General features: G+C 42.7%; 1 long non-coding RNA gene across 1 annotated transcript; it reads left to right on the top strand.

The window, feature by feature from the left end:
• The first annotated feature begins 315 nt into the window (after positions 1-315).
• Positions 316-10,121, top strand: LOC102433974. The gene is made up of 3 exons (XR_331019.3): positions 316-450; positions 5,311-5,406; positions 10,022-10,121. It is a non-coding gene; the product is annotated as an uncharacterized LOC102433974 (long non-coding RNA).
• The last annotated feature ends 354 nt before the right edge of the window (positions 10,122-10,475 follow it).

The following is a 10,475-nucleotide window of genomic DNA, read 5'->3' on the forward strand; positions in this document are numbered from 1 at the left end:
AGTTTCATATGGCTTTGCTTTCAAGTATCAAGTTGGCAATTTTTAAAAATGGCTAAAGAAATTGTTAAATAATTTAAGCATTGTGTTACAGTTACCTATGATTGGTACAATTTTCTGAGTTTTAAAAATCGAGTTTCAGGACTGAAGTTCCTAAACTCAGGTGCTCCTGAGGGATCCCTGGTGCTCCTGAGGGATCCAGCGCTGCAGGGCGGAGTCCGGCCGGGGCTGGGGAACAGGCAGGCGGTGCAGGGGGGGAGCGGCGTTCAGCAGGTGGTCCTGCCCTGCAGCGGTGCTCTCTCATCTTCTGTCTCAGAGTGCAGAGACGTGCTCCTGCCGCTGCTCACAGACCAGCTCAGCGGCCAGTTAGACGACAACTCCAGCAAGCCTGACCATGAGGCCAGCTCGCAGCTTCTGAGCAGCATCCTGGAAGTGCTGGACAGGAAAGATGTGGTGAGTCGAATGGCCACTGATGCGGTCCGCAGCACACACTGGTCCCGTTGCCGCGGGTGAGGATGACGCTGTGTGTGGCCTTCCGGGGCCCAGGGCTTGGCCCAGGCAGTTGAGAATCTGGGTACTGGGCAGACCGCCCCCATTTTGGAAATGGTTAGAGAGGCTTGTCCTGGCTGGAGCCTGCTCTGCAAGTCTTGGCCAGGAGAGTCCGCTTGCCGCTGGGGCCGGCACTGCCCGCTTCTCCTGCTTGTCCTCTGTGAGACCCTGTGAGCACCTGTCAGAACCAGAGGCCTGTTTACACGTTGCTTTTTACGCAGAAACCTTGGCCTTCTTTACCTCTGGTACCTGACCACACCATTGTAGATGTTCCTGGGATTCTTGGAAGTTCCCATTTTCACAGTGTCTCTGACGCCGATCCTTCAGAGCCTCCAGGAAATTACATGTTTTCTTATCTGGCCTCGTCTCTATGATGTAGGCACCTGTCTGGGGCGGAATCGGCCTGGATTTGCGATGTCCCAGACTAGCACAGCCCACAGCCGAGGCGTAGCCTCCACTCAGGAGGCTGGAAAACCTTGCAGAATGTGTTCAGTTTAGCGCTAACCATGGTCACCACCTCCCACGATGGCTGCATGGCATTAACTTACAGAGCAGGGAAATCACTGTTGGTTTTGCCTAAGCCCGTTCTCTTACCGATATCTTTAGATTCAGTTCTGCTGAGAGATAGGAGAAATGCTGCCCTTTCCCCATAGGTAGATCCTGTGTTCACCTCTCAGCGTCCACCCCAGTTTGGCCACAGCCTGACTCGTCTCCTGCTGGCCATGACATGGGCATGCCTGCATTTCTGAGAGTTCACACCTCCGCCACAGAGGGACAGCAGGACACACTGCTATGTACCTGCCGTCTCTTCTTTCCCTGAGCCCCAATTTTTACTATAAACATTTTTAGTATTAATTATAGATTATCCTCACCCCCCCCTTTTTTTTGCTTAAATGTATTCTTAGAAACCACATTATAAAATGGAGTAACTTTCCCATAAGGAATTTTGTGATTAAGGATTTGATTCTAACCAAGGACTTTGTGACAAATAGATAAATGTGATTACTCATGTCATAATAACAATAACATTTTTAAACTGTAACTCTTTACAACTCAGTAATTAAAAAACTGAAATGAAGCTCAAAACCCCATAAAGTTGGCAACAGTGTGCTAGGCACTCTGGCCTAGTGAGGGCTACGGTCTCTAAAAGCATTTACGTAAATGAGCCTAAACTAGTCTGAGACACAGGAATTGGGCAGTGCTGGGTTTCTAGTCCCAGTATTACCAGCTCTTTATCCTTTGGCAATTTCATGGTTCCCACTTTGCCATTCAATAATACCCTTAGGAATTGTTCGAGATGACTTCTTAGGCTTCTTCTACTTCTGATCCTGTTATTGTTGTTTTTTAAAAAATATATATAATATCTCTGTCTACCTTCTTACTACAGAGAATGATTCTTCAGAAATGACTTAAAAATTATTTTTTTAACTGGCTTAAAAATTATTTTTCTCTTCCCTATAATGTTTCCTGTAATGAGCATAGGCATTCTAAATTATTGATCTATAAACTATGTTAAAGTAGTAAATTCAATCATTTTTGTTGGTGGTGATGGTATGTTGCTTTTTCCCCCCACCATAAGCATTTAAAAACATACAAGCTAACTTCCTGTGTCTTCCCGTATTCTCTCATCTCCTCAGCTAATTCCTGGCTCTACTTACTGGCACTGATTCCTATGCCTCTTTTATAGTCCAGGATTCCCTCTCCTTCCCAAATCTTTATCTCCTCCTTGTCCTTATTCTTCAAAGTCCAGCTGCAATAAACACCTCCAATAAGTTGTTCCTGGCACAATCCTGCCCGAACTCCCACACTCTGCTAGTTCCCTTCTGCCTCCTTGTCTTTTTTAAGGGTATTATCCTTTTGTACCTTGAGCTATGAATTCGGTTCACAAACACTTATTAAGCCGCCCCCATGCTCCAGGCCCTGCGATAGGTCTAAGAATGCCTGAGGGAACGAGAGAAGCAAGTGCCCTGCCCTCCTGGAGCTGACCTCGGGCATCTCTGTGCGTTGCTTATTCATACTCATGCCCCAGCTCTCCTGCTGGAGGGCAAATCTCTTAAGGGCTCAGGGGATGCTGTTCATTCCTCCACACAAGGCCCTTTGACGACTTACACTCCTCCTCAGGGGTAGAGTATGGAAATGTTATATAATTGGAGGTGAAAGCAGCATCACCAGGACAGGCAGGGGGCTTGTTGTTGTTGTTGTTGTTTTAATTTTTAATTGATTTTAGAGATGATAAGGGAGAAAGAGAGAGAAACATGAATGTGAGAGAGAAACATCGATCAGTTGCCTCCCGCATGCACCCAGGCCAGGGATTGAACTTGCAACCTGGGTATGTGCCCTGACTGGAATCGAACCCACCACCTTTTGATGTACAGGACGATGCTCCAACTAACTGAGCCGCCCCACCAGGGCAAGAGGCAGGTTTTATGAATCACTTTCATTCAAAGAAATGGGAAGCAAATAAATAAGTAATAAAAAGCAAGGAAGGAACGTAGTGAGGGAGAGGGGAAGCTAACAATACTTGATGTTTTAATAAAACTACATTCGGCAATGATTTAATTATTTGAAACATTAACCAGGAGTTTCAAAATATATATCATGAAGCAAGAATGGGTAAAGGCTTTGAAAAGTCAGGTTGAATATTGATAAGTTGAAGTTGAATGAGTGTAACACTAAATCACCCCCCCCCCCAATAAAACAAAAACAGAAAGAAGGAAAAATAAAAAACGAGTTGGGCAGATGCACACAGTAATGAGGCATTTTTGTGTTCATCTGCCTAACTAATCCCTGTAAGGGAACCTTTTTATTTGCAGCTATGAAAAACTGAAGCTCAACAAGGTTAAATAATTGCTCAAAGTCACACCTGACAGAATCAAACTGTTAAATCCCTATGTTAGTCTGCTTGGGCTGTCCAGACAAACACAATAAAAAAATGAGCAGAGGACCTGAATAGACACTTCTCCAAAGTGGACATACAGGTGGCCAAGAGACATATGAAAAAAGTTAAATGTTTTCATCATCAAAGAGATGCAAATTAAAACCATAATGAGATATCACCTCACATCTGTCGGAAATGGCTTTTATCAATAATCAACAAACAAGTGCAGGCAAAGATAAGGAGAAAAGGAAACCCTCATGTGCTGTTGGTGGGAATGCAGACCGGTACAGCCACTGTGGAAAACAGTATGGAGTTACCTCAAAAAATTAAAAATGGTACTGCCTATGACCTACTTATTCCACTTCTGGGAATATATCCTAAGAAACCTGAAACACTAATTCAAAAGAATATATGCACCCCTGTGTTCATTGCAGTGTTATTTACAATAGCCAAGATTTGGAAGTAGCTCAAGTGCCCATCATAGATGAGTGGATAAAAAAGCTATGGTACATCTACACAATGGACTACTATGTGGACATAAAAAAGAAGGAAATCTTACCTTTTGCAACAGCATGGATGGGCCAGGAGAGTATTCTGCTAAGTGAAAAAAGCCAGTCAGTAAAAGACAAATATCATTTTATTTCACTTACATGTGGAATCTGATGAACATAATAAACAAACAAAATAGAAACAGCCTCATAGGTACATAAAATAGACTGACAGCTGTCAGAGGGGAGGGAGGTTGGGGGCGCTGAATGAAAAAGGTGAAGGATTAAGAAAAAAACAAAAACTCACAGACACAGACAACACTGGCGATTACCAGAGGGAAAGGGGGGTGGGGAGAGTCAGAAGAGGGTAAATGATGATGGAAGGAGACTTGACTTGGGGTGGTGAACACACAATACAATATACAGATGATGTATTACAGAACTGTACACTTGAAACCTATATAATTTTATTAGCCATGTCACCCCAATGGATTCAATAACCATTTTTTGAAGAAGTCAGTCCTCATTTAATGTCATTGATAGATTCTGTGACTTTAAGTGAAACCACGTATAATGAGACGTTTTACCATGGGCTGCTTAAGGTAAACAGAGTTAAGTTTCTGTGACATCTCATCAACATCATAATGCAATGACATTATTTGAGAACCTGCGGTACCATAGACTAGGCTGGAGGCTGGAGGCTGGAGGCCCAAGGTCAAGGTGCGGGCATGGTGGGGTTTGCCTGAGGGCTGTCCTCCGAGCTCACAGGTGGCTCGTTTGCACATGGCCTTTCCTCAGTGTGCGTGAGTCGAGTGAGAGAAAAGGCAAACTCTTAGTCTCTGACATGGACACTAATCCCATCAGACCCAGGGCCTTGCCTTCACGACCGAACGCCCCCAAAGTCCCCAGGGCCAAAAGCCATCACAGTACTGGTTCGAGCTCCAACACAGGAATTTTGAACACATCTCCTTGACTTGCGTTTCTCGGGGGTTTTCCTCCTACTGCGAACTTTGTATTATTGCCTTTCACTTCCTGGGCACGTGTCTAATTGTCCTGGGCAACCTGACCTGCTCAGAATCGGGACCAAGGACCTCGTGCCAATGCTGTCCTCCCAAAACTGTGCAGAGTCCGTGGCCACAGTGAGCTCCCCGCGGACCCGGCGGTCTGGACTGTCAGGGCGGCGGCCTTCCCCAGCAGCCCCATGCTCCTCTTCAGAATGTTACAGCTGATGACTTTCAACTGAGTCTTTAGTGTCAACATTATGTATTTTTCTGTGCAACCCTGTTTTCCTTTTGGATGAGAGGTTGCTTGGGAGGGAGGATCCAGAAACCACCTCTTCAAGGTTTCCCGCAGAAAAGTGCCCTGAGTCAGAAGGGGTGTGCCTGTCTGTCTCCCCAGGGCCCCACGGCCATGCACATACAGCTGATCATGGAGCGGCTGCTGAGGAGGATCAATCGGACCGTGATCGCGATGAACCGGCAGTCTCCCCACGTGGTGAGTATCGCTTCAGGGGCCCCCTGCCGCTGCTGCCTCAGCATCCCACCTGCCTTAATGTGAGGCCTGGGACCAGCGTCCTGGACCAGACTCAGGCTCCGCCCAGCCCCGTGTGCTGCCCGCCCAGCCCCGTGTGCTGCCCGCCCAGCCCCATGTGCATCTGTGCCTGCACACACTGTGTCTTGGGCGTGAGGGGTCTGGAACTTTCCAGCCTCCCCTGATGAGATGGGTGGCGTGTTACCACTGCAAGCAGATCTTAACTCTGACTGGTTTTCTCTTGTGGGAAGACAACCCGACAGGGTGGGAAGGTTAAGGGGAGCGTTTTTAAGGGTTCCCTAAATATAAGGCATGCCGGTCCATTCCTGAGGAGTCTTGCTCAGGTTGAAGGTTAAACAAAAGCCTGGTCTAATACATTAAAGCGGAGACCCACCAAGACCCACCGAGACGTGCGGGCACCCTAGGGAGACTGATAACGCTGTTTCTGTTGGACCGAATATTCTGAGTATTTAATATTTTATTCAAGGAAAATCTGAGTCTTTGTGAGCAGAAAACGAGTGGTTTTGGTAGCTGCCTTCAGCATTTCCTCTACCATCTCAAGTAATTTAGTTCTGACTCTGTTTCTGCAGGCTCTGTCTGGATCCTCCTCATTAGACCCATAATAGTGACAGCTCCCAGCTGTAGTGCTGATAATAGAAGTCATTAGCCAGTTATTTGTGTGTTCCAGAAACTGACTTAAGCGCTTTATAATTCAACAAAAGCTTGCACCCATCCTGTTAGGAAGCTCTTTCATTAGCTCCATTTTTCAAATGAGGAAACATGCAAAGAGTGGTTAAGAAACCTGGTGAGGTTACATACATGCCAGAGGGTTGAAGTAGGGTTGGGACCAGGCAGCCAGCCTGGCTCAGAGCCTGGGCATGTTGTCAACCAACCCCGTCCCCAGCAGCTTTTACCAAGTTGTTTCCAACTGTGTCCTATGGGTGCCCGGGAAGAATTCAGGTCAGTTCAGTTTCCCCCTTGCATCCTGGTTCCACTAATGTTCAGTGTGCGTATAGATCGGCACCTTGTTCAGAGAAAAGCGCTTTTGGTTCAAAGTAAAAAACAAACATTTTCAAGAACCTGTGATTAAGATGCTTTTAGAAGTGCCTGTGTTGCTCTGGCGTCTCATTCTCCATCTACTTTGTCTATTAGATGTCAGAAAATATGACTGAAACCACAGGTAACTATTGAAAGCCAAGTTGTATCATTATAAAAGCAAAACATCTTTTATTTGTGATATTAAAAGATATAGTTAGATTTTCATTAGAGGACATAGTAAGAAAGCTATCCCAAATTGCTGTAGTAAATAAAAACCATTTATTTAGTCAACGAATATGTATTAAGGAGCTGCTGTATGCCAGGTGCTCTTCTAGACACTGGAGATACATCAGGGACAGAACAGACAGAAATCACGACCGTAGCAGAGCTTCCCATCTAGTAGTACAGCAACAACAAATAATACAAATAACAAATAATGTTAGAAGGAGGAGATAAGTGCTCTGGAGAAAAAAAATGTGCGGGATAAGGGTGGGAGAACTTAAACAAGATGGTTAAGAATGGCTCTCCTGAGAAGGTAGAATTTGGACAAAGACTTGCAGAAGGTGAGGGAGTGTGGGTGTGTGGGAAAAGGCCTTCCGGCGAAGGCAGAAATCCTAAGAGGTCCCTCATAGATCTCCATACAGGTGCTGGAGCCGATCCAAATAAGAATGTAGAGAAATGCCTGAAGCAAAACATTGTCTTTCTGCTAGATCAAAACTCAGGATGATCCAAAGCTTATTATAAAAGGATTCAGTTCTTGTATTAAAGGTATAGCTACTGGCTGGACACACCATTAATGCCACACCATTGCTGCCATTATGTAAAGAATATTTAAAGAAAGGCAGGTTGGTAACTATGCTGTTTAGGACATGATATATTGATACACATAATGATATAGATAATACTTACTATGTCTGAATTTAAATTTACCTATTCAGCTCCTGTTAGTAGAATCATCCATTACCCCTCTTATTGTTTAACTCAGGGATGTTGGCTCAGTATGTTTGAAGGGAAGGATGAGGATGTGAATGTGAAAGTGGCTGAACTGCTGCCATGTTTCTGTTAAAGCAAGATGATGGCTGTGGACATGGCTGAGATGCATGAGTGACAGAGGGACCGAGCGAGCACAGCGAGAATGCTTGAGAAAGATAAACATAAGACGGAGAAAGCGAGGGAAAGACATACAAAGTGGCAACGACACAGTCACAAAAAGAAATATATATATATATACATATATATATATATATATAAAACATATCCATATGCACACACACTATATATGTATTGTTTTCATAACTATATAGATGGCTTAATAAAGTTCTGGGTATTCAAGAATAGTTAAATATTAGAGGGTTCATTAATAAAATATATCAATTCAATAAAAGGAAAAATGCTTCATGACTCCAAAGATGCCAAATTAAATGTGATATTCCAAATTAAGAATAGGAGTGTTTTTAACATGCAGTCACCAGACACACATTAGGTAATGGCCATAAAAAGGAGAATTAAAATATTAAATCTCAACACTGTTGAGATTTTTCTGTAAGTTCTAGCCAATGTAATAAGACCCCAAAAAATACTCTAAATATAAATATTCAAAAGGAAAAATATCATTATTGTCATTATTTTTAGCTGAAATGGCTACCATATCTAGGGAACCCAAGAGAGTTAATTGAAATCTTAATAACTGATGAATAATTTATTAAACTAAGTGTTTTCAAAATAAATATTATTCAGCGACCTTTCTATATTACAAAAATAGCTATGCAGAAATTTCAAAAAATGTTAATTTAATGCAGTCACAAAAATATTAGAGTAAAAAATAAATGGAAGATACACATAATGAATAGCCCAGTGGAAGTGATAATGCAGGATATGCATGCCAGATTTGAAAACATTGTAATGCTGCAGTAATTAAAATAGTGTTAGACTCAAGCAATAGAGTACATATATCAACAGGACAGAACTGAGGGAATTTAAAAGGAGACTTTAAATGAAAAATTTTACCTTTCAATGGGGAAAGTGAAGATTTTTAATAAATTTTATTTGGAAAATATATGAACAATGTGGAAAAAATCTGTTTGACTTTTATGTTACAACCACAAAATAAATTTCAGATAGAATGAATGGCTTAATGTAAAAAAAAGAAATTAAATCCTAAGGCAGCTAAAAGAAAATATAAATGAATATATACCTATTTTTAAGAGAAAAGAGATTGATGATTTTTTAAAAAATTGAAAGGATACCATCAAAGAAGACAATAGATTTTACTAGGTAAAAAATTTAAAGTCTTATATGTGAAAAAAAATGTATATAAGCAAATGAAACTTTAAGCACCAAACTGTAAAAATTCATTTTTAAATATGTGACAAGTGGCTAATAGCCTTAATATTTAAAGAGCGATTACAAACCACTAAAACATATTTTAATTAAAAAAGGATAAAGAATATGAGCAAACGGCAAAGGGAGAAAAATAAGTGACTGACAAATATATGGACAGAATGTGTAATTCAAAGCAGGAAATGCAAATTAACCAAAAATGAGACTAAATAAAAGCTCAATACCATGAATAGGTAAAAGCCTGGAGAAACAATAGTGTAGACACTGATGGGAATATAAACTCAATGCTGGGTTGCAGTATATGTGACAAGCCTTAGTGCATTAAATTTACATTGTGTTATAATTAGAAAAATCAATTTAAAATGAAAGAGGTTAAGATAGACTCATTCAGAAGGAGGTGTACACGAATAGACTTGGTTGTTTTTGGGTTTAGAAAGTCGTTCCCTCCATCCCAAGAACAGCTGTATATTCATCTGCTCTGTGCCAAATTCACTTAAATTTGTGTTGTTTTCATAATGATGCCAATACAGGAAGCTATTTACCTCTGCATATTTGCCCTCTGGCTAGAAAAATTATAATCAAATACATTTGGATGAGGGGAAAGCACATTAAATATGTAATTCCTGACCTCAAAAATAGAAATGATAGTAATCATCTAATAGGTGCATAGTTACACACGCGTGACATACTGGGAGTAACTGGCTCCAGGCTCCTAGAGTTGCAGAAATGACATTGAAGTGTCCCACCAGGAGCCTCACTTCCTGTCTTCTCTGTTCCTCTGCTCTGTTTTGCTGTCTCTCTTTTTCCTCCAAACCATATTCCTCCCAACACTCTAAGTATTCCAGACGTTTCTCTCTGGACCTCTAGCCAACAACTCTGCCTCAACAAGAAGCTGGAGTCCACAAGCTGGGGTTTCACTAGTACTCTAGCTGAGATCGTGAAGGCAGTGGCCCCTGACCTACGGGCTGCACAAACCTTCGCTGCTCACGGGATGTGGGAAGCCCTCCACATTCCTCACCCCAACGTTGAAGAGGTCGATTCGGGCAGAAACAGCACAGCGCGTACCCTGGAAACCCTTGGAATGTTTCCAGTTTGCTTGGTCCCTGCTTAGGTGATTGGGTGGGAAAGCCAAGTACATGTGCCCAAATCTTGTTTGTCAGTTGGTCTAAGGGGTTTGGGGCCTGTGTTTTTTCTCCTGCAGGGGAGTTTTGTTGCGTGCATGATTGCCATCCTGCGGCAGATGGACGACAGCCACTACACCCACTATATCAACATTTTCAAAACCAACCAAGACATCAGTGTAAGTTGTCTTCACTGAGTCCTGGTGACCTTCAGGATTCTTACATTCAGCAAAAACAGTAACCAGAACTGAGCACCAGGCGTCCAGGGGTCTCTCCCCATCCACCTTCATGCCAGCTCCTTTCGTGCGGGGTCCACAGTGATGAAGAAAAGTATTGATTCTTTCTCTCTGCGATAGGACTTGAAGACGAGTATAATTTGTATACCCGGGGTCCTCACTCAACCCCCTGAGTTTCTTGGGCTTAAAGAGAGCTTTATTTAGAAACCTTTGGGAGATGTTTTTGCTCTCAAAAGAGGGTAGTGTCTTATTTTTAGGGACAATAGTTACTCCTGCCTGGCAAGGGTTTTAGGCAGAG

This window comes from Myotis lucifugus, unplaced genomic scaffold (genome assembly GCF_000147115.1).
Source record: "Myotis lucifugus unplaced genomic scaffold, Myoluc2.0 scaffold_4636, whole genome shotgun sequence".
NCBI lineage: Eukaryota > Metazoa > Chordata > Mammalia > Chiroptera > Vespertilionidae > Myotis > Myotis lucifugus.